Source organism: Amblyomma maculatum, chromosome 4, assembly GCF_055883805.1.
Source record: "Amblyomma maculatum isolate TAMU_Amacu chromosome 4, ASM5588380v1, whole genome shotgun sequence".
Taxonomy (NCBI): domain Eukaryota; kingdom Metazoa; phylum Arthropoda; class Arachnida; order Ixodida; family Ixodidae; genus Amblyomma; species Amblyomma maculatum.
The window spans coordinates 30,087,798-30,112,343 of record NC_139347.1 but is presented as its reverse complement, the minus strand read 5'-3'; the positions used below and the strand labels follow the sequence as shown (position 1 = coordinate 30,112,343).

Sequence of the window (24,546 nt, the reverse complement as noted above, 5' to 3'; positions counted from 1 at the left end):
CTCGCTATAATTTTATCAGGGGTGTGGAACAGCAAAAGTGCTCATTTTGCCTGTGATGGTATGCAATCTACAACGTTCTTGAGCTAAAACACCCTGTCCTTTTCAATTTTATTCATTTCCAATACCCCAAAGGTCCTAAAAGTGAGGGGTTTTACATGAAGGGTGGGCTTGACAGGGTTAACGAGATTACAATATTGTTCATTGGCAGTTTTGAAGTGGCTTGGGTTAGAGTGAACGACGATGTCAGCGGAACGATCATTCCAGTCGATGACTGTCCTCAGAAAAAAAAAAAAAAAAAAAGAGTTGAGGTACGTTGTCGTTCGGCCATGTGGTGAATAAACGGCCAAGGTGTGGCTGGTGCGACTGGTTTCCCGGTCATTCAGCGTGATGACTGTAGGGTGATAAGGCATGATAAAATTTGTTAAATGAACAGAGTTTATAGATCTTACGGCGCGCTTGTAAGCTTGGGGAATCGACTTTGGCTTTTAGATTAAGGACGCTAGTATCTCGAGAGTGGTGAGAGAAGGTAAACCTAGCTGCACGATTTTTGGTCTATTCAATGGTAGGTAATAGGTTTCGAAGATACGGATCCCACAAAGCACATGCGTACTCCAGGTTGGGCCTTACCAGCGTTATACAAGCTAGCTGTTTTACGGAAGAAGGTGCCTGAGCTAGATTACGTCAAAGGAAGCTAGGGGTGAGGTTAGCACCCTTAGTAACGGGTGTTATGTGAGGATATGTAATTCTATATGCACTCATTTTATTCACTTGTCTAAGAGAAATCATTTCCTCCTTATCAACCTCTCCTAGAGCCTCCTGCTAGGCACATTACGCCACCTGTCCCTACGTTTGAATTCGATGCGCAGATGTTACAGATAAACGCATTAAAGCAGCAAACGCATAGGTCTATAAAGAGCAAGATTGCTGGCGACTCGAAGAATGACCACAGCTACAGGAGACCTAGAATGTCAGCTTTCTGACTCAACTTCTTAAATACAACCGGTGTTCTGCAAGTGTTAGCTAATAGCATTTAGCTCGTCACGACCGGTCAAGCAAAGAGCCAGCGACACCTTGTCAAGGCCATTAGCTCCGCTCCCCCCCCCCCCCCACACACACACATACATACACATCTTCGACTCTGACACAACAAACATCCTGTCTAAAGATGTAGGCAAAAGTGCTCCGAAGATATAGTTCAATTAGAGCCCAGCCCAACAACCTTCGGCCTCGGCAGTGAAGAGGCATCGCAGGCTACGTGCATAGCATGGATGCACAGCATAGGAAGCGCTTCTCCGGCGCCATCCTTTAAGTGGAAAGAAAGAACTCTGAGCCCCATCCCGAAAACTCGGTCAGCCTCAGCGGCTCCACATCGATGCGTTCTCGGGGAGCGCACTAGTGAGAGAGAACGACAAGTGGAGGGAAGAGGGATGAAGAGCGAAACGCGAGGGCGAAAACACGGTGCCAGGGGGAAGGATGGCGGTAGAGGCAAAGAGAGTGAGAAGGCACGGCTCGTTCTTCCACGCTGTGCGGAGGAGAAGAGTGAGTAAAAGGGAGAAGGAGAGAAGAAGACTGCTGGCCGTTGTCGCAGCGGCTGCCGCGGTGGCGGCACGCAGCCAGTCCACTCGACAACAGCGCGGGCGCCGCCGGGAATCTTCTCTCCGTTCCGGGCCTGTCGTGCGCGCAACGCGCGTAGTAGCGTGTGTGGGTCGCTCTCTCCTCTGCATGCTCCTGGCGGGAAAACGCGCGCGTTGCCCCACAGATACCTTCATTGGTGTGGATTACGACGCAGCAAGGTGAAGACAGCGGCAGTGGCGGTAGCCGAGGAGTAGCCGACGCTCGGGTAAGGAGCACCTGTTGTTACGCAGTTGTTAACCTCCGATAGTAATAACAAGGTTACCCCATCAGATGCGGACCATTTTCTTTGCGCGTCCGCGTGACCGGTGTTCGTGCAGCAATTCATTTCGCTTCGCGTCACGAGAAGTTTGCCTGCGAGAGTGAACAACCCAGCTGGTGCCGGAGGCATGCTTAGATAAATGGTGCTCGTAACGTAACGTGCTCGATAAGTAACACATAACAGAACACTTGGGTTGCAAAAAAAAATAATAATAATAATAAAAAGGAAAAGATAATAATAAGGAACAAAATGTGACCAAGTAGAAGTATATTTTCCTCTCTCCGTCGTTAAGAGGGCCACAACTAGCACCTAAACATTTATTGCGAATTTCGCGTCTTTCCCCTGCAACCATCTAGTATGACTTTTGAAATTTCTCGGTCACTTACGAAATTATTTCACTTTTAGCAACCTAGTACGCATCGAGGAGTTCTGAACTCACCTACCCTCGGTGCTCTACAGACTATAGCAGAGCGACTTAGTCTGGAACAACATGAAATATGTGTCAATCTGGCGCAAATTTAGTTACATTAGAGAATCGCTTTCTTATACATACCTCTATTCATACGCGGAACGTTTAAGTGGCGGTGAGCGAAGTAGCAATATCGCATTTTAATCGGTGGCGACATACAAGCTTTTCTATTTACGCTCGAATATAAGCGCATTTTTCTCAGTCTGCTGAAATGAGAGATTCGGCTGGTTTGCCTAAACGAGAACATGCCCCTTCACAGCGTTTGGTGTGGGCCTTTCGTATGCATCACACGGAAAGTTATGAAACCGTCTACCGTAGCGTGGTTTACTTCATAGCGCTGCCAGACAGATGGCTGTGGCGTTCCCTGAGGAAAGCTAAATATACACGCACTGTAAGAGCCGTCGCCAGCGGCATGTCAACAAAATTCACAACCTATACTCGCGGGGCGGCCGGACGGGTTTGTTTTCTTGGGCCAGTGCGTCATAACGTGCCCCCGATCTCGCCTGAGAATAGTAAGCAAATATCTAGCGTCTTGTTTCAAGCTGGACGAAGGGAATATTTATGGGTCATTGTAAGAAGCGGCGCTTAGAGAGGAGGATATCCATTTGATCTCGATATTTGATGGATTTTTCCTTCAAAATCATTTTCAGCGCGTTTTTGCTTTCTGTAATCTTAAGCTTTGGTGTGTGTGTGTGGGGGGGGGGGTCTTCCTTCTTGATCCGCCCCTGAACCTTGTTGGCTTGGTTGAACGACTACCTGGCATGCAAATGTTACGTACGTCGGATATCTGTCTTAGTTTTCGTATAATGCTTTCGAAGAGATATCGATCAAGACTGCAGTCTTTACAAATCCGCTCAAAAATATACTATATTCAACTGCTTTGCTCCGGACCGATTATGCGACGTACATGTATTGTTACGACCAAGCATCCGCAATTGCGCGCTCTATTGTTCGCCTGTGGGCATGGATAAGTTTTGTGAATATGTGGTGATGGTCCAATGGCTCTAAGTGAGACTGTTTCCAGGAATCCTGTTTTGTAAGCATGTTTTGCTTTGTGGACAACCTGCAAATGCCAAATTGACCCTGTCAAGAGAACGTCTGGAAAAACACAAAGAAACGTCCCCCTGCGGGAAATAGCAGGAAGTGCTTTCTTTCTTTTGTTCACCCTTCCAGTCGAGAAGTGCTATCCTCCAGTGATGAATGCCTCCTATCCAAAGGAGACGACAGAGTGACATGTCCGCTGACGTGCAGGACAAGAAAGGAGCATGACTCATACGGCCATTAAGTGATTTCCCGGGAATGCAGGAAAGATTTGCAATTGTCGAAAAGGGACCATGTTGGGAGCCCTATGCGGCGCCACGTGCACTCGGGTTTCTGAGAAGTAAAACCCCTTGTCGGAACCAGCCTGTGGTTTCTTTGCTGAAGAATAGAAATGTACCTCCTCTCCTCGCCGTTCCCAAGCTTTTCCCGCCAACAAGTGATCACGCCCAACGAATGAATGCCGGACCAGTCAGTGCTTCAGACCATCAGTGCAGTGATGTGTTCGATTGGATGCCGATACCTGAGGGGCGTGCCCTGGATTTGGTTGGTCAGCATCTTCAGAGAGGGGCTGGACATAGGGGGTTTTTAAGGACGCTGCAGAGCACGAAATGTCGCTCTGGGCCCTGGGTAAACGGCTCATCCAGTCGCTTCTCGCTATGAACTCTTAACGCTTGTCATTTTGCTGATGTACCCTTCTTCTTCATGTAAATATTCTTGTAAATACGTTTTCTCAAAGTGCCAGTAAACCTGCTTGTACATATTTTACCAACTTCGAAGATTCAGTCCTTCTTCAACCCGGAGTCTCTGCACGCTACCAAGTGAAGGCCGGGTCGCCATAGCCCCAGCGTCACGACAGTATGTATACGTGGTCTTCACTGAGCGACCAGAGATGTTGAGGTTGTGATTGTTTCTGGCTGTAGGTAGGTTAGCCTTGTGGGTTCTTGAGCGAACACTCCTTCATATGTTTGCCTGGCTGCCTCCAGTGCTTTGGTCGTCGGCAGTGGAAACGAACCACCGGTACAACGTGCGATGGTCCTCGTGCCAAAGGCGATGATTTTCTCTTGGGCGCAAGTCCACGTTAATTGGCGTTTGAATATGGGGCGTCATTGTGGTCGTTTATTCCACGACTCGGACGTAAGATACAGAGTGCATAAAGCCGGACTGCGTAAGCTGTGGCATCCCTAGGTTTAACCTTTGGCATTTTGTTTCTCCTGCGTGTTCCCACTACCTTTGTCGGCGTATCTCAAATTTCCTCATCTTGCGTCCCGTCTATCTCGGCGCGGTCATTCAAATCCGGTTACCAATATATCCGTGCAAGCCTCCCAGGTACGACCGCCGGACGGAATCACCGGCTTCTGAAACCAATCAGCATCAAGCCCTTCATTTCTCCGCTGTATTCACATGCCATACATTACAGCAGTCCAGTAATGAGGGATACGAAGTAGCCGGTGGCCTCAAGCCGCGATGCAACATCCGCCTCAGGTATCAGTTAGGAAGGCCCAATCAACCGTCCCGAGAACGAGAAAGGAACGTACGCAGCAATACTCGCAGGTATACGTACACGCACGGATTCTCCGTGCCCCTTTTGTTTTCTTTCGTTTTGCATGGGGGCGCTCGTGCACCGTAGCGTGCGTGCCTTGTTCTGCGTCGCCGGCAGCCGGCTCACGCCGTCGGCCTCCCTCTCTTCCCACACACGTGCGGTGGTCTTCGTGGAATGGCCGCTACGCAGAAGTGGTTTTTCAGCTCGGAACGGCAGCAGGCGCACTTCTTTTCTTGGTCGCGTACCGCACCGCCTCTGAGGGCACGAGGGCAAGCGGAGGGGCCGGACCCGGCAGCTTTCGCCTGCCGCGCAGGTGATGGTCACCCGCCGCCGGGATAGGCTTTTTGAAGCAATCGCCCTCTACGCTGGAGAGAGAGAGATAGAACGCGCAGCTAGGGCAGAGGGTATTTTTTCTTTCCTCTCTCTCTCTTTTCTTTCGGATATTTCTTTCGAGCAGTCGTAGCAGAATCTTAGCATGAAACGCTTGTTGAAAATACATGGGAGGGTAAAACAGCTGGCTGCGAGGAACAAGGCGGGTCATGGCACAATTGGTTAGCTACCATTTTATGACCGTTGTTTCCCATCGGGACTCAGAATTCACGTGTTGCGTGTGCCTTCTCTTCAGCCCATTCTCTTTAATCTTATTTGCCACGAAAGCGTTTTTCGTTGCCGGGAGGCTTCTGTACTATGAAAGAGGTGCATTTGTTGAATTCATTTAAACTGCTCCGATAACTACTTCCGTCTGCCTTGCTATAAATCGTATACCCTTATATATATGGAGGCCGTAAACAGGCCGCTTCGAGATATCGAGAAATGCGCTTGCACAGACAGAGAGGACAATCCTACGCATTTATGTTTACGGGAAAAGAAAAGGTGGATCGTATGGCTCCTTCTTGTTATGTCGATGTTCGTTTTCTAGAAAAAGAGGCACATATGTTGAAAAAATTTCGCAATTCAGAATTTCCCCACACCAGAAAGCTTCGCGGTCACAGTTCACAATCTACTTACTAGGCAGCCTGCTCTGGGGGATCAAAGTGAGAGAGAAAAAAAAAGAAAGAGGGAGAGAAACTGCTTTAATATGACTGCACGTCTGGTTTTGAAGATGGCTGGTTGCGACATCCATGTTTCTATTTGCTTTTCTTTTCCAGCTTATAAAGACCCGTCTTCAGCGAGAGTCGACCTTTTGTGATTATAACGCGGTAATATGTCAGTACAGGACAACTTGTGCTTGCAATATCAGTGTTCCTTTGTTACGGACTGCCTGAACTGTAAAATCCCAATAGTTTCGTACTTTCCGCACTTTTATATGGACATCGACAAAGCTCGCGGCTTATAATCGAGTGCAAACACAAATGCAAGCGCGCGCAGAATGTTTCGCGCGAAACGCCGTCATCGACAGGTGGCTACGAAGCGTATTCCAATACCGAATTGCTTCGACAGCTTGAGCTTGCTCCTCCTTACGATGAAGCCGTATGACAGCAGAGCAAAAACAAAGTTCGTGTGAACGGTATAGATCAGGGCTGTGCATTACGCTATAGAGCTTCTTCCTGAGCATGCAGCGTTTCAAATTGGCGAGGAATGATTTTAAAACAATGCAAAACATAACTTCAAAGGAGCAGCAGCGGGTAACAATGGGTTATGCCTGTCTTGTTCTGCCGACCAATCGCAACAGCAAATGAAATCACCTCTTTATGTGTCGCTATATCAAATAAACAAGCGGCATCGAAAACCTTGAGCTTATAATTTCTTTTGATGATTAGCAGGAGGAGTCCAAGCAGCCAGCCAGGAGTGGTTACAGTGAGCTGTACAAAAATTAATAGACGTCAATGACAATTTAGGAAGAGCAGCGCAAGACTATACTGGGGTGAGGTGAATAATTCTAAATGCCAAAAAGACGCTTAAATAGACGAACATAAAAGAAGCACTTCAAACCTCCAAGGGTTTTCTTACATAAACTCCACAAAAGCATCAACAATGCAACAGTTTACTGCAGGCATGAAAATTATTCTAAAGGTGAATTGCGCTTAGGAGCACAGAATATTTATATGAACTAATATCCCCCTTTCGCTTTTGCACTATTTTGTTGTGGCTAGCACATGCAGAATGTGCTAATGAGTCGTTAAGAAAATCTGAAATGAAATTTTTGAAATGAATAATTTGAAATGGCTATCATGAGGTTGGTGTAGAAATATTCGTCTGGAAATTATTCTGGGATGTTCCAAAATTTGAAGGTTGACCTTATTTCGTAGGTTAGAAACGATGGGCTCACGTGAATAAGGTGTAAGTAGTTGGTTTGGTTTTGGGGGTTTAGCGTCCCAAATCGACTCAGGCTATGAGAGATGCTGTAGTGGAGGAGTCCGGAAATTTCGACCACCTGGGGTTCTCGCACAGCACACGGGCGCCTTGCTTTTCGCTTTCACCCAAAAGCGGCCGCCGAGGCCGGGATTGGATCCCGCATCCTTGGGAACAGTAGTCAAGCGCCGTAACCACTGCGCCACTCCGGCGGGGTAAGGTGGAAATTGGACGGTGCTGCTAAATTATGAACTTGCTTTATTGTATAACAGTATATATTTGATGTGGACTCCCCATTAAACCAGCATATTCTAATGTTGGCCTAACAAGTGTTCTATGTACATGAAATTTTGGTCACAGGGGCAGCTCTGCATAACTTCGACCTGAGAAAGAGGTTTCCCTTTTGCCTTGTGGCAGATAGTATCAGTATGAGAGTTCCAGCTTACGTTATTATTGATTAATATACCGAACTACTTAACCTGATTGCTCTTAATTCTTTCAACATCGTCTATGAAGTATCAATATTTTAAACATATTTTATCATCACTGAATGCAACACACTTTGCTTCGGTTGAATTAAGTTTCATTTCCTATTTCGAGCACCACGGCTAGATAGATGTTAGCAACTAACTAGGCTTAAAATGGTCATCCACTGTATTTATGGTTGAGTATGCTACACAGTCGTCTGAGAAAAGCCAAATGCTAAATGGGAGGTTCACGGAGAAAGATAAAATAAATTATACAAACACATGGAAGAAAAGAGCAAGAATTGAGCTCTGTGTCACTCCTGAAGGAACATCCAGATCACCTGAAACGCATCTATGCATTGAAAACCACTACGGCGCAAAGACGACGACACAAGAAAGAAAAAGAGACCAAGGTCGTCTTTGCGCCGTAGTGGTTTCAAAGCATGAACCAACTCGCCGCACAGGCCGTCATTCTAAAGTATGGATCTATGCATGGCGACATGCTACTTACATTTACTTACACAAGCAACCAGAAAAGGTTTAACAATGAACTACTTTTGTCAAGGAGGGCTCTGTGTGGCAGCCACTGCAGGCTCAAGTTGTCTCATACATCATTGCGGAGAAAGCTAATCAGACTACGGAGATCTCGTGTTCATAAATTCGCCCGTGAATATGCTTATATATATATATATATATATATATATATATATATATATATATATATATATATATATATATATATATATATATATATATATATATATATATATATATATTTATTTATTTCAAAAGCGCATTCTCTGTATTTTCACGCTTCTGGTCTTCCTTATTGTTTGTTTGTTTGAACTTCTTGGTCTGCTCCCCTGCCCGTAGTTTTCTGACTTCTCCTTCACTGTTTTCCGGAACATGTTATTGGCCGCAGAAATGTGAAGACTGCTGTCTTCCGGTACGCCCTTCCCATCTACTTAATAACTCGCTTTCAAAGCGTGGCAGACATCGCGCAAATATCTCATGTCTCAGGTTTCCTTTTCTCCTCTTTCCTGGATTACGTTTTGACGGCTGATCTCTGTTTCGAAACACCAGAACAAAATAAACCAGTGGTCCAGCTGTAAGCCACTCCTCGACTTGTAGAGTGCAAGAAATAAAGAACACGCTGTGTAAAAAGAAATCAATCTAGATGACGGATGACAGGAAACTTCACTTTCTGTTATCTGTTCGTTTTCTTCCCTCCTGAAACGCGGCTAAGTGAAAATCGAAGACAGTCGGTGCCTCGCAGCGACACCTGTTTCGCTCAGACCTGACAGAGCTCGTCGTTACGCAAGCGCACGTCAGCCGCTTGGCCTGGCCAACACCTGGGAAAAAGTGTCCAGGATTTCGCTTTTTTTTTTTTTTTTTTTTTTTTTTTTTTTTTACCGCTCTATTTCACAATCCTTCCTGTGAGTCACTCTCCGTCTCTCTCTAAAAGCCGTCTTGCAACACAGCGTGCAGAGAAGGTCATTGTCTCATGCCATTTCAAGAGTGTGCGTTGGCTGTGCACGCCTTTGTACTCTTATTTTCCCTTTCTTTTTCTCTCTTTTGTGCGCAGCATATCCAAAATCTTGCTCATTCACACATTGAGACACTAGAAAGGGCATCGTGTGCGAACCTGTAAGGGCTGGCGTCAGTGAACTAAAAAAAAAAAAAAATGACAAGGGTTCAACGCTGTTGAACCGAATATTGAGCGAAAGCATTAGCTGCGGGTGACCGAGCGTTCTTCTTCTTCTTCTTCTGTTTAAATAAGAACACGGACACGGCACGCAGCGCCGTGTTCGTGTCCTTCGTACCTTTCCTATTACGTATCACTCGCACTGACGTTAGTGAGCGAGCCAACTAAAGGTGACGGGACTCGATTTATAAATCACGCGTGGTGGCAATGCACCATGTGTTAAAACATACATTAGCGCCGCAAAATTGTTGCTTCATCCGCATCCACTGTCTTTTGTTGTGTTCGCCGTCACTTCTGGTCACATCGCCATGGTACTCTAGTAGCGTTTCCACTCCAATTAAGAGCACACATGTTGCGAGTTGTCATTAATTCTACTAATGCTCGTTCGACGCCGGGCGCCGCTAGAACGCCCGTGCACGGAAGTTTTCACTTAAGTTGTTATTGTTGTCTTCGTGCTCTCGAGCAACACAAACATCCGTGTCCTCTCCCTTCGCTGTTGTCGCCTTGGCGCCGTTCGGGCACAATTCATCGCTTTGTCGAGGCCGCCGCTACTACAACCGCCCTCCGACGCCTTGCGGGCGCCGTCCATCAGCTAGCAGACAGGAACCAAGTGTGAGGCCCTTTTTCCGCAATGTCAGGGTCCCCCTCCACGCCAGCCTTTTCCAAAGGCCGCCTTCATTCGTATTCCTCTCGAGACCATCGATCACGCGCCGGTACGCTGCCCGGTCGAAGACGAAGTGCGCTCGACCGGAGAGGCCGTTGAGTCCGATTTAGAGCGCGCGGGCGACCGGATCCTCTTCACTTTCCTTCATTTATACCTATTATGAGCTCCAAGTTTGGCACTTGCCTTTATACTTCTGATGCGACATGAAAATAATATTTGAATTGGAAGGTCGTCGATTGTTACTCCAAAATTGGAAGTATTTATTTTTATTGTTACAATCTGCTGTTCGTGCTGGCGTCAGCTGCATAGGAAGGCCAGACCCCGTCTAGCTCATAAGCCTTTCCGTCGGTTTCCATTGCGTTTGGAAAGTTTAAACTTAAATCTGAGAGCAACTAAGCAAAACGTTTGCGTGGCTGTTACTATACCTGAACTGGTAGCTGCAATCTGTCCCTGCAGTTGTGTAGCTCAGGAGGAGGAGGAGGAGGAAGATGAGGAGATTGTGTAGCTCAGCGGTCATGCTTTACAAAGCATCAAATAAGCAGAAACCGAAACTGCAGAACTGTTAGTACTGTGGATTACAAAACAAAACAAAAATCCGTCAGTATAGATGCATAGAAGCGTTTCAGGCCTAACGGTTCACGAGCCCACGAATTTTAATAGTTCATTGCTGCCTTCCATGTGACCTGTATGGTCAATCGCAAAATTCAACGATGGAGCACCTGTGGGGTCGACTGCCATGACGTATACTGCTGTCAAGATAGACAAAACGTTAGCTAGGGTGAGACTAACTGCGAGTGAAGCGTACAAGCAGTGGGTTCGTCAGTAGGGTCACTGCTGCCGAGGAGAATCTACATGCGAAGGCATTCGCTGCATTAATTTTAAATTCACTGCTGTTTTTGTTTTTCTTTTACCGCGATATTCCTGAAAAATCAGATCCCACGCGCACATCCGCTATTTGCTCGTGGGTACATGTGGAGCGCTTTATAAACTCGCAATTTCGGGGCCGCTGCCGGGGTCGAACGCATTAAAACGGACGGTACAGCGTGAAAAAACCGCTCAAGCAGCACAGTATAGCTAAATGTACTGCCAAGGTAATTTACAAATACACGCCAGATAGAGCTTCTAACAGGGGGAAGCATATGCTACGATCTGCCTTTTGTTACGCGTTTCTTATATTCGCAGCTTATAAACACGCCATAAGCACGCTTCCTCGTTCACTCAAAAACCACACCTTCGTCATTCCCGCAACTCTGCAGGCCGCATCGGTGGTCTGCGTACGTGGGCGGTCCACGGTCGTGATGCACTACGAGCAGCCTCTACGGCGGACTTTCTCCCATTACGGATGCCGTTCGTCGTACCCGCGGCATCCAAATTGCCGGCGCATACGTACCGGTCCGCGCAGGTTAATACGCGCTGGGCAGGGCTGTTTTCCCTCGACCACTGACGTAGAAAAAAAAAAAAAAAAAAAACCGACACGTCCTCGAGAATGTGGGACGTGCGTGGCTCAAGGAGGTTCCACATGTGTGCTCCGTTGCCGTGCATCGCCCATTAGCACCACCAGAGGGAGGCAGAAAATGTATATACAGAGTTGCAAGGAGCAGAGTGGGTTTCAGAACCGGCAGCGTGAGCACGAGTGGGCGATAATGAAGAGCTCAATTGCCGCGATTAGGGAGCGCATTCGCATGCCGGCTCGTTCTTTTTATCTCTATCTGGACGCCTGTTTGTCTCTGTGTGATCCTCAACGGTGCCCTCTCTAACTGTGCAACTGAACGTTTCATCCGGTGGCGCCGTGCGGAGAAGACAACTAAACTTCTGGCAATTAGAGATACTGGGATAGATAGCTCGCAAATAGCACCTGCTTCTGGGACGGGAACAAATTGCGGGCTATAAATGTCGATGTAAGCAGAAAGCGGCAGCGAGTCGAGGTTAAACAGATACTGTCCCTTCCAGGGATGAACAAATTATGGGATAGTGTTGGTAGCCGGCAATTCTTTAAACGTGTTAGGAGCTGACAGACAAAAGAGGAGGTGACATTCACAGCAGCGAACGAATATTGCTTGCGTCAGTTTTCTTCAAGAGGAACAAATATATAAACAAAATACTAATGGTGCCCTGTCTTTCACGCGCGCTTTGGTTGACTGACTGTTCAAGTGAATTTAGGCTGGTACATATTGATGACACGTCAATGCGTCTTCTGAACAACAGCTCGCCCATTTGTTTGTTGAGACGGCGAGTAAAGGCTATAGAACTTTTTATTTTCTACAGGTCGCCCTTCCTTGCGATCGATTCAGCCTCTATTAGCAACCTGCCGCAACTGACCACTCAAAATCTAAAATTCGGCATTGGTTTAGCGCAACATGTGTAACAACGTTTTTTGCTCCTGCTTTATTCGGTTTGAGAGACAGGTCTACTCCAGAAAAGCACTACGAACATAGTCGCTTCATTGCCGTGTCACCATCGTAATCGTACTTTTTTTTCACATTTGCTTTATTCCGCGCACAAACCATATCAAAACCTGAATTTGTTCGTTCAAAAGCCAAAGTTAGTTTGGGCCCATTGTCAAATACTAGTAATCTAAAAATAAAAAAAAAACACTGCTTACAAATACCTTATATCTGCTGCATATAAACGATATTTTTTACACAATACACAAAGTCGCTGGCCATTTTGGCATAAAGTGAGATTTCATTCCAGAGTTCTGCACAGTAGAACAGCAGCAATCGCTGACCATAAAGGTTGTGTGTTAATGGAAGATTACAGTGGAGATGACTTACATTCCAGGTGTTTCTGGTAAGCGTGGTAAAAATGTAAACAGTAATTGACACCCTGATCTGAGACACAAGCATGAATCGAAATATTTTAAGTTTTTGAATGGCTTGGCTGGTATCTGTTCAAAGTCGTAATACATAACGCCCGTTTCTGAAGGCGTCTGATAGGATCAAAGTATGTTTTAAAGATAGGAGCCCATGAGTTCCAACAATACGCCAGATGAAAATGGAAAATGGCGTAGTAGATTATTTTGAAAACGTATATCTAAAATGTGTTCTGCTGATCAGTAGACCATGCGATTATGCTAACTGGAGACATACATGGTAATTGTGTGGTTTGCAGTTTAGTCTATAGCCCAACACAACACCTAGACATTTTATGACTTCTAGCAAACTGTTGCTGAAATATTCTTTTTTTTTTTAACAAAAATGCGTCAGTGTATTTCTGTATATGCAGAGTGAAGCACTACGTACTTTGTTTTAGAGGTAATAAGTGTTTGGCTATTTTTCCTTAACGACACTGCAATTTTATGGATCCAATGTCTACAACGTCGCCTATTTTGTCTAGTTTGTTTCCTGATAAACCTAGCGTTCAGTATCGTCCAGTAGGTGTCCGCGTCATTAAGGGTAGTTATGAACGTAAAGAGAAAACAATGTTGGCCCTAAAACGGAATCTTTAGGTTCTCTGGTTAAAACTGTTAGGCATGAGGATGAAAATTGTATTATACAAACTTACTTATGACGGTTGTTTAAACAGCTAGCGAAAATTGGCGAGTTCTTCCTCTATAACCGTACGACTGTGATTTGGCCAAAAAAATCTGTTATGGTACCGAACGCCTTGTTAAGGTCAATAATTATAAATACCGCTGTACAACCACTGTGTACTGAAGAGAAAATATACTGCTTTTGTTCCATCACCGCAGTCGTCGCCGTTCTTCCTTGATTTCTGAAACCATATCTGTGAACTTGTAATTATAATATTTTCACACCGCACTGATGCTACTTCACCAAACGTAACACCGATATGGCTTGGTAACTTCATGGGCCGTGTTTCGTCCTCTGCTTTGATTGGTCGTGTCGGTGCATTACCAATGAGATTCAAAAATAAATAAAACTTTATACATTATCTGGCATCTTCTATACGGCACTATACGTTCTGAACACTGCTAATACGCTAGTTAAAATCTCACAGCATCTATTTCAACATGCAACACGCAAGAAAAGAAAGCCGTGCACACAACCCTGTTCTGCAGCTTGCCGGACTCTTCCATTGGGACCGGCCCATTCACAAATCCTCCGTCATTCAGTGCGTCCGCGGCAGAACAACAACAAAGTGGATTGAAACTTCCCGCAAGAGCAACGAAGCAGGAAGTTGCTGCTCTTCTAGGACTCAAAAATGTTGAGTGGGTCAAGTTTTCCCAGCGCGAGTCTCCGGGGAATTGAGTCTCAAGACCGGCGAGCCATCGGAAGCGAATCTGACATCCGCTGCGTTTGTCCGGAAACGACGAGGCAGTGCGCGGAGCGTTTGCTTTCAGACTCACGTACGTTGTACGCCAGAGCTGCATGAAACGGAATTTGCGCCGCACGTAGCGCGCAGACACAAAGGCCATCCCGACGCGCTCGTTAATTAGGCCAAGCCGTGAGGCTCTACAGCTATAATTAGAAATGTATAAAAAAAAATCGGCGTATAAACGCTACGGCTTTAGACTCCGGGCCGCCTCGTTTGTGAGCTGGCAAAGCGTGGACTGCTTAAAAATGCATTGTGCATGGACCGGCGCATGGGGCGGTCGCTTGCGCGGATTAAAAGACGTTGCATTAAAGATGAGAACCCCGGGGGCTCGTAATCGTCCGGTGAAAATCGGTTCAACTTTCCCTCTAAGCGAGTGCGTGCGCTGACTAGAAGACAGCGCAGGTCATTAGTGACACTACCGTTCTTCTTTACTCTTTTTTTCCTTGATGCGTGGGCTAGATAGCCGATGTAAATTGCACTGAAACTGACCGGCTGTAAATGAAACCATGTGTAGACGTAAAAGAGGCCGTGACGGCGCTTTTACCTCTGCTTGCACTAAGGCTAAAGTGTTCGCAGCTTTCTGGTTCCGCAGGTGGCTGCGGAACTTATGTTATCCGTGGGGAAAATAACACTCAGTCAATGGAATTTCCTCTTCGAAGAACAGGTATGCGCATAAGGGGATGCACATCGCACCGATTTTCCGCCGATGAAATATTGAATCTTGTTTTTAACTCGACAGCCATTCCCCGTTCACTAGAAAATTCGGCATTGGCGTTGTGAGCGAACAACCACGAGCATGGCGCTAGCAAGCGGCAGCTGGCAGCTGTCATGGCCGTGCACCGATTCCTCAATTGTCTTTGTGACTTAAAGAGACCACCTGATATCAGAAAATTGGAAGGAGCTACCAAATCGAGTTGCTCATTTGAGATGCATTGTTTGGATGGCATAAGCATGAACCTTCCAGTGCTCTTGTATGCTGTGTCAGGCGCGTGTGGCTTAGGGTCATCGTCCTAGGCCATGTAGTAAAGCGGGGCTTTATGTGCAGGTTAGTATCGCCTACGCTGTGGCGTCGTTCCTTTAAATACTTAAGTGTCTCCATAACCTTTCTTGTACCTTGTCGAAAATGGTCATATTCCGCTTAAGTATACGCTTCTAATCTTACTTCATTCACCGCCACCATTTCATTGCCCGCACAGGCGGAGACAAGTGTTGTCATAAAAAGAGCCGGCTTTTTGTGCTCGTTATGGCCAGGTGAAATGCATTTCACTTTTTTCTCAAGTGGAAACAACGGAAAGGACGTTAACTAATGTTAGATGAGCAGCCCCTTAGCTAGTATACACAAAGTTTCACAATATTTTTCTTTACACTGCTTTTGGCCTTCCTGCTGGTGCAAAACAATAATTCCCACTTAAAAATACTCCGCGACGCGCAAAGTAAAAGTTACACTGTTGATCTACTCTGTGTTACTTTAAACAGTTGTTATTTATCGGCCACAACCGATAACATGTCACATTTGGCGTATGCATCATAAACAGTGTGAGACAGTAAACAGATTTCTTTTTTTTTTTATTTTTTTGCATTGAATCGACGATCACTTTTCAAATCTCAGTAAGAGATAGACTTTTTTGTCCGAAAGCACTTATGGTCTAGCAAGGTGGAGTATTCCCGTCTTCGAATGCCTAACCGAGTGTTCGTACGGCAGCAACCTAGCTTAGCTTTGCTACGTGCATGTAGTACGGCTTGCTGTGAGGGACTATAATTATCATGGTCATCACCAAGGTCAAACCTAATTATGCCTAATTAACACTAAGCGAACGTACGGAAGCGTTAGTTGGGAAACGAAGTTCGAACGTTCTAAACGCGCATTGGTTTAATTACGCCCTAACTATTAACATAATACGTTGCCACCTAACATAGTGGCAGGGATTGTACTTTCCTGAGCCTAATTGAGCTTCACTGGCCTTAGCTAATCTAATAGGTCTAAGCAATTTTGAGTGCAAAAGTAGTTCTAGCTTTCGCACAACAAACATCAGCTCAACAATGAATGGCTAAACCACTCCAATTTTTAAGGTAATTTTGCTGTCGATGCATTGTTTGGGTACAACACTTTTAGATCAATAATACCAGAAATGGGATTCGTATGCTTAACATGAAAACGTCGTTCTAATTTTTCTCGCATATGTTTGCCCCATCGTCTGTAGAAATCCGCCAGTCTAAGAAGTACGATTGGCAAGCGCGTTATCCTGGTTCATATATTCTTTTTTCCTGGCCTATACCGTTTAAATAGTAACAGCCTTTCTGTATGATGGGCGAGAGCTATTCGCTAATGGCGGTTTCCGGCGAATTCGTTCAATGAAATATCAGGCACCCAGAAACTTGAACGTGTCGAGCCTGGTGCACTTGATGAGCACGTCACGATCACAATCACGTCATCTTTAGTAGGTTAAGGTTATGATGTTTCCTGAGCCATAGCTAGGCGTCTTCATTTCGGCAGCTGTGCCATTGTTTACAGTGTTCACCGTTGTCTGCAATGAAAAGGAAAAGCAGTCAAAAAGACAGGTCCAAACTTGCATTAGGATTCGCGAAGCCGATGCGTTATAAGGCATCGCTTAGAGACACGCACGCGCAAAAAAATACTCCGCGCATTTACTTCAGGGGCTGGGCTTTCCCAGGGAATGAACACCTCATTTGACTTGCAAATGTGATGACACGATCGCCTCGGGAACGGTGCGTGGGCACGCGACGTAACGTTCGCTCGCAAACAATACACGCTCTTCAGCCGACGAGCCAGCCGGGAGAAGCTGGCGAGAATCAGTCGAAGTTGACGTTCCGGACATGTCCGGCGTCTCCAACATGCACCTGCCTGTGTCAGCGCCAGCGGCCTTTCAGCGCCGAACTGAGAACTGATGCAACGGTAACAGAGGAAGAAACACCTGGCGTTATCGCGAAGACAACGAACGGCAGCGGTCGTCCATCCGGGTCAGCCCGTCAGAGGCGGCAAGCGCGGATATAGAGAAGAAGGTGCAGGCGGGAACGGAAGAGTTATGGTTTGCGCTGTTTCTGGAACAGCGCTGCGTCCTTGAGAAGAGAGGCTGCGATCTCGTGTTTACTTCCCGAGCTGGCGAGCGTTGCCGGATAACTTTGTTGCGGGCCCCGTACTCTCCTCTTCCTCCTCCTCTCGAGCTTCTCTCTTACCTCTACCCTGCCAGCGGTAATATGTATATATTGCTGCCTCTGTCGGCGGCTGGAGCGCTGCGTCAAAGGGCTGTGTGCCCGACTGTACACGCGGGTGTGCACACACTTGACTCTGGACAATCATGACCCGTTTTTGTCGCAATTGGGCCAGTAAGAAAAAGTGTAAAAAGAAAAATGTTCCGGAAAGGAACTCGAGGTAGCTATAGCGTATGCATGGCGACCGAGCACGAAAGGGGTCCTTCTGCATACTGTGTGCGTGTGTGTGCGTGTGCGTGTGCGTGTGCGTGCGCGCGCGCGCGCGCGCGTGTGTGTGTGTGTGTGTGTGTGTGTGTGTGTGTGTGTGTGTGTGTGTGTGTGTGTGTGTGTGTGTGTGTGTGTGTGTGTGTGTGTGAGAGAGAGAGAGAGAGAGAGAGAGCGTGCGAGCGTGCGTCTTTAAGCATGCTTAGTGTTGACAAAGACTGACGAGCAAACAAAACAACCTGTCACTTTTGCTCTCTTCATTTATACGCGAACATGTTCCTAATGCGTACAAGGGTTGGATAAAAACTTTCGGGCATGCGCTGGTACTGAGCCAGAATCCAAAGGCCATGAGGGAACACACAGTAACGCTTAAAATTGCATGAGTAAAAATTATAAAACGCGCTTACCGAGTGCCGCCGCGTACTTGTTACAACGTGCCTCTATAACAGCCGCCACTCGACAGGGCCAAAACACGCGGGAAGACGGCTGACAAATGAGGTAATGGTGAGGGGGTAATCAACGTGGTGATGGTGATTACAGACAAGCGGTGCCCACGTATATCAAAGGCAGCGTGCGGAGGGCCACTCGAAGAACCAAATTGCCGAGCCGTCTCCACTCTCATGGAGGGGATGGGAAAAATGCCAGGTGGAAGTGAGTGTTGTGGTCTGCGCATGCGCGCCCTTCGTTCGCAACCTCCCAGAGCACGAGCAGACAAAGTAACCGTCACCGGAGACAGCGAAAAAAAAAAAAAAAAAGAACGGCCAAATTTCGCTGAAGTTGCCACCCAATTATTCATCGTAAAGCAGCGCGATACATGAGACCCTTAATTAGCCGCTGTAACTTCGGGAAGTAAACAATTCCTGCCGACAATGTGGAAAGAAGAATTGCATAACTGATTTGAAGTGGCTTTCTTTGATCCAAAAGTGATTTTGACATCGGTTATCGGGCCATCATTACTGTTTCTTTGGTCCAGTTATACTTCCTCAAACCTCCTGAAAAGACGGTCTATTCGACAGCTTCTTAAAAGCCATGGCCTTTAATTACCTCTTTCTTAGTTTTAAGTGGTACTGGTTTTCGTGTTGTTTTTGTTGAGTTTATGTATTATAGGCTACTTCCAGTTGTCTCCAAAAGGAAGCTATCAAATTCGTTAGCTGCGCGCGGCCACGCACGTTGATAGCACATGCATGCTGAGTTAAAAGTATATATATATATATATTTATTTATTTATTTATTATTATTTTTGGTTATGTTTACAACACCAGCATGTTCACATTCAAGAAGATGTTGCAGCGCTGCTTATTCCGCGTTCTCTTTCGCATCTACTTCTAGCGTTCAAACGCAAAAGTACTTCATCGATCCGTGGCAAGGTGCGAGGAAGGCCATCACTCAGAACTCAGCTTTCTTCGCGCAGATCCAAAACACCTGCAAGGAAGGAACCTGACAAAAATATTCTACAGCGCGACAAGATGGCCTCGAGAGCCTTATTTCAACCATCATGCCGCACTAAAATATATTTTGTCATCCAGATCCAAAGTACATGCATGCAAGGAAAAAAAAATAACAACAAAAATGTGCGCTCGACGTGATGGCTCTGGGAGCCAGTCTCCATGTTATCACACGTTCCCATTTCAAGCTTAATTATTTTTCGTCGAAGATTCCTTTTCCTAACGACACCTGGACTAGCAATTTTAGTTTTCTAAATGAATATCACTCTTTTTTCAATTAAGCCTTATCTACGACGCCCCTATTGAGATCTCCAGCTCGCTTGTCGACGCTAAATTGCAAAACTCTGAGCCCGAAGGCGGCTCTTTCCACGCTCCGGTGGCCCGCTGAATGACGGCGCGGAATAGACACTTATTCCCCACGCCTTCGCCAGCGCTTTTTCTCTCCTCGCTCGGCTCGCAGTTGTGAAGGTCGGATTTAGCGACGAAATGACAAAGAGCAGGATGCGGTGTTGCTCGGTGTTTTGGCGTCGCTAGAACGGTACCGACTTCAATTTAAAAGAGGCACCAAGGACTCTGAACGAAAAGCAAATGCCTATAGTGCTTCGTTTTGTTTGCGCTCTGTTTGCGCCCCACACGTGGTATGTCGTCTATTTGCGCCTTAACAACTGCGCAAGCTTCGATTCTAAAGAGGCACCGAGGACTTTCACAAGAGCGAACAAGCCAATTTCGGTTTCGTTTAGGATGCTGGCAGGCGAAGAAAATGTGAAAACTTTTTTGCCGAAGCAGAGACGCTATTAGTGGACCACAAGCAGAAAGAATGCGGTTTGACCGAGACCAAGGCCGTAAAATATCCCCCGCACGCCTCGTCAACAGAGTGTTGTAGCCGGCTATAATGTTGTTAGATTCGGCGTTCCAAGGCCGATCGAGGCTTTAGAGTCGCAGTGCACCGTCGCCTCATCGCCTACTGCCAGGCATATGCGACGCCCCAAGACACCTGAAACCCTGATTGAATTTTTTTTTTTTTCATCTTGCGGTGAATAGTAAGGCAGCTATTTTCCCTTACGCTTTCTGTTAGTCACTGCTTTGAATATATGGGTGCCTCCCGCAGGAGCCTTGTGTGTGAAGGCATTACTTGACTATGCGAAAAAATAGCGGTTTCTTACTGTGCCGAGCCGTCAGTCAGCTAGGCGAAGGAAAGCATCTATAGCAATTAAGGGAAACTTAAAACTCACTGGTTTCTGAGCGCTTAATCCTTCTAATCTGGGCTATAATTCTTAACGGAAATGCAAGAGACTTAGCGAGCTCGGGACTTAATTGCGGAGAGCTTCAGATTCCTAATTGTTTGCAATCTTCGAACTTAATATTCTACTCTACAAATATCATCTTGACGTCATTCTGTTATTCCCCTGATCACGCTCTGTCGATATAGAAAGTAGGACATATTAAGCCCAGCAATTGTTGACACTTTGCTGTTTTCGATCAAGTGTAGCCGTAAAAGATGCTGGTGCACGCGTGAAATATCTGTATGTACGAAAATTAACCGCATGAAAACAAGCTTGAATTTTGAGAGCACCGGTTGAAAAAGCTCGCGGTATGAGGGAATCCTACTCGCAGCCCAGGATTATATTTTTTTATATTCCTGAAATCGACGCATTTGTATTACTTGTGTAAGCAATGTAGCTTTGAAGATTTCGATGTCGTAGCTAAATCTGGACTGAAATCTGTATTCTAGGCTGACTTAGAATATAGATAATTTAGAGTCTTGCACGTCTGGATGGCGCGTGTTGCGCAACCAATTATATTCGTGTAATGATCCTTTGCAGCGAGTGGAAATAACCTGCTTTAGATTTGTCTGCCAGCATCCCCAAAATAGGAACGCGAAAAAAAGCTTCAAGAGATATTTGATTTAAAAACTCAGATGTATGTGATTGTTAGAAATACGCATAAAGCGTGCTAACCTTAGCAACACTAAAAAAAAAAAAAAAAAAAAAAAATCTTGCCCGCGTGTACCGTATTTTATTGAAAAAAAATATATATAGATAAACTTTTCATTATTACTTAAGTATTATCTATGCAGCGTATTTTCTCTGTTCGTTCTGCTTGTGCAAAACGATCCGAGCTCATTATATATTCGCGACTGAAAAGCGATTTAGGCATCCATAGCTATGTGTCATCAACATTTTTCCAAGAAGACATCTTACCTTTGAATACGCTTACACTAGTAGGGATATTTTTCATTGTTTTAAGAGCTCTAATACAATGCACTTCACGAGAAGCAGAGAGCCCTCTGCGCTATGTTATATTTTTTTTAAATATAACCTAACTTCAGACTCAGGATCTTAATAGCCTGTTTTCTTTTCCTTATCTCCTCATAAAGAAAATGCCCGCTACCGCTTAATTTTAGCAGCATATAGTTTTAAAAAAGAAAAACGCGTTGTTGATTTGTTTCTATAGTCAATTGCAAGCTCAGTCAGTCTTCCCAATATTTTGGTCACTACTCTGAGTCAATAAGTTCATTTATTGAATATTTCACATACGTGTCCCCATCTACGTTTTTTTTTTATGTAAAGTTGTGTCAAGAGCAGAACAGCTCTCATGAAAGGGACGTTGTGAAATGGTCGATGTCAAAGGTCATTTAGTCCTCGCCTTTAACCTTCGGGTAGTTGCTCAATTCTACTTAATGCGTCTTGGGAGTCTGCGTCAGTATAGCCCATTCAATATTGACTTAGAAGAGCTAGCCGAAGGCCAATCCATTAATGAACAGAAATCGCAATGTCATTTTTACTCGTAATTAAGAACGCTTCCTCACTGACCGGCTTTTGTCGTATCGCTATATTTCTGTCGTTGGCTAACGTGATTCGACAACGCGTAGGTTGCTCCCAGTCCCGAGCCTTCCTTACGCGGGAACTAGTTTTGCCGATCCTCTCCTTGATCAGCCAACGCTAGCACTAGCTTTCTCTTCACTGTGCCATTTTAGCTGTGCGCAGCGCATACGACTCTTCGCAAGGTGCGCTGCCGGCAGGATAAACCTCTTAAGGGCGCAACACGCGTGGGTGCTCAATTTTCTACCAGTGCGCGCCACACACGCACACGCGCACACACATGCGCTCACACCCACCACGGTCTTATTGATTTCGGGAAAGGACACTTCACTGCAGCGCTCACTCGCATTGCACAAGAGCCCACGTGCATCGGCACAGGCGCAGCGACGGCAGCCCTACTCATGCACAGCGGGCTGGGTAAGAGAGGGGTGGGAGGGTGAAGCGCGGCAGTGGCTAACGGACCGTATCTTTCTGCCGAACTTGTTACGCGGACGCAGCGTTACGTGACCGCATTGGCTTCCGCTGCAGTGGATGCGCTGTCATAGATCGGCGGCAACGAGACAGCGACGCGACGGCGATGCTAGGCCTGTTGCGGTCGGTATAGAGCAAGTAGGATTTTGTTTTTTATATCCTCCTTGGTATAGAGGCTCCTTTTAGGCCGGCTGTTGCGAGGTGCTTCTGCTCCTCTACCGGGTGGCTGCCAATAAAGAAGAAAGAAAGAGGTTCCTGTATTCCAGTGCCGCTTTCTCTCTTTTCCTTTTTTTCAAAAAAAAAAAAAAAAGGGAGGGGGGGGGGGGTGCATCAGCATGAGAGGATATATGCAACGAAAAATGCGTGGTGTTTCCCTTTCACCTCGGTATAAATATCATTTTGATATAGATAACAATACATGGCTTAGCAGGAAATTCCTGTTTTTCTCGTTCGATGAGTTGACTTTGCATTTAAGATGAATCCATTAGTTCAAAGCAAGAAGGCTGTAAATATAAGTCGGAACGCGTCAGGTACAGAGAGTATGTGAAAGGTCCAAGGATATATTGCAATTTTTATTTCTCTCTGCCAGGTTATCGGTGAGTCGAATCCGTTATTTGATTATAACCAAACAAATTAATTTCGCTATATGCACTCTGCTCTTGCATGGAGGTGCTGGGTTCGAATCCTTGGGGCCCATGAAAATGCCGCCAGATTTCTTCCCTCGCGGTAACGCTCCCTGGCCTTTTAGATGCCCCATGCTGAGGTCCAAACGTTCTTACGACTTTTTTTTTTTTTTTTGGTTGCCAATATTTGTGTTTCTTTTTTTGGTTGCCAGGCAAATTTGTTAAAAACTTGGACTGATTCAAAACAATTTGAAGAGTGACTCAGTGTAGTATATAAGCAAGAAATGCTTAAAACTCACTGAAACCTTTGCTTCCTTTCAAATATTTGTGAATGCCGTACACACTGGGAACTGTTGCACCATTTCCTTCATTTCAATTAACGAAGGAGCTATACTGCCCGGCATGTCCCTTTGAATATGGCCTGAATGGCTTCGCATACGTTCTTAGGTGGCTAAACGTTAAATGACACTAAAAGAAAAAGTCGCATTCGCAAGTATACAGCGTTCTCCCAAAAACGGCATCATTCTAGGACAACACAATTGAAGGGAGTTACGTCCGTTTGTCATGCGATGAACGAAGCTCTATGCATACCCTGCACGCCACAAAATACAGCTCATGCTTGATCCACAGGACTGTGTGCCGTGACCAGAAGTAAGAGAGCAAGAGCCTGCGCTTATGTTCTCTCAAGACGCGCGCAAAAGTCACGTAGTAATAAAAAATAACAGAACGAGGAGATCTGCGGTGGAAAAGGTTTTACTATGCTTATGCTTTTGTTCTTTGTCGACTTTGCAGACACGCGGACATAAGCGATTTGCAATTTCCCGCTTCCGGATCAGTGTTATTAATCTGTCTGAGCTGCATTAAAGTGCAGTGCCTTTTCCTATGCAATACCCGAATCGATCTAGTAAGTTGGGCTTGTTGGGATAACTGCATGATTAATCGAACAGCGCAAGAGACGGAGACGACACAAAGTACCTGTGTGGTTGCTTTTTTTTTTTTTTTCTTGTCTGTAGTCCTAGTGCGTTATTTCTTCAATAATTACGAGTACCCGCCTATGTCGCAAAAGTGAAAACCGTCGGCAGCCAACGGGAGAAAGAATTCACTGCACGTACTTTCACGCAAGGATGGTTCACAGCTGGTCGGCGCCTAAGGGGCCATAAAAATGTTTATTACAGCCTGTTGATCATTAGTTAACACTAACCATCGTTTCCTAGAAAGGCGACGTGCAGAGCTCGGAGCTTCGGCTTTTGCAATAGAAACAAACGCTGGGTGTGTTTATTGTACAGATACATCATCTGCCTGCTTTTACACCGCGTCCATCATTATCGTAATTTTCATTTTTATTAATTCAATCATGCTTCTATAGACCTAATTTCAGGATCATGGCTGGGAGGGAATAC

General features: G+C 45.8%; 1 protein-coding gene across 1 annotated transcript in view; it reads left to right on the top strand.

Annotated features, from left to right (window-relative positions):
• The first annotated feature begins 1,605 nt into the window (after positions 1-1,605).
• LOC146190576 (uncharacterized) overlaps positions 1,606-24,546 on the top strand; it is a 65,466-nt gene continuing 42,525 nt past the window's right edge. The window contains exon 1 of the mRNA XM_084600971.1: positions 1,606-1,840. The gene's annotated coding sequence lies outside the window, so the exon portion shown is untranslated. The remainder of the gene's footprint in view (positions 1,841-24,546) is intronic.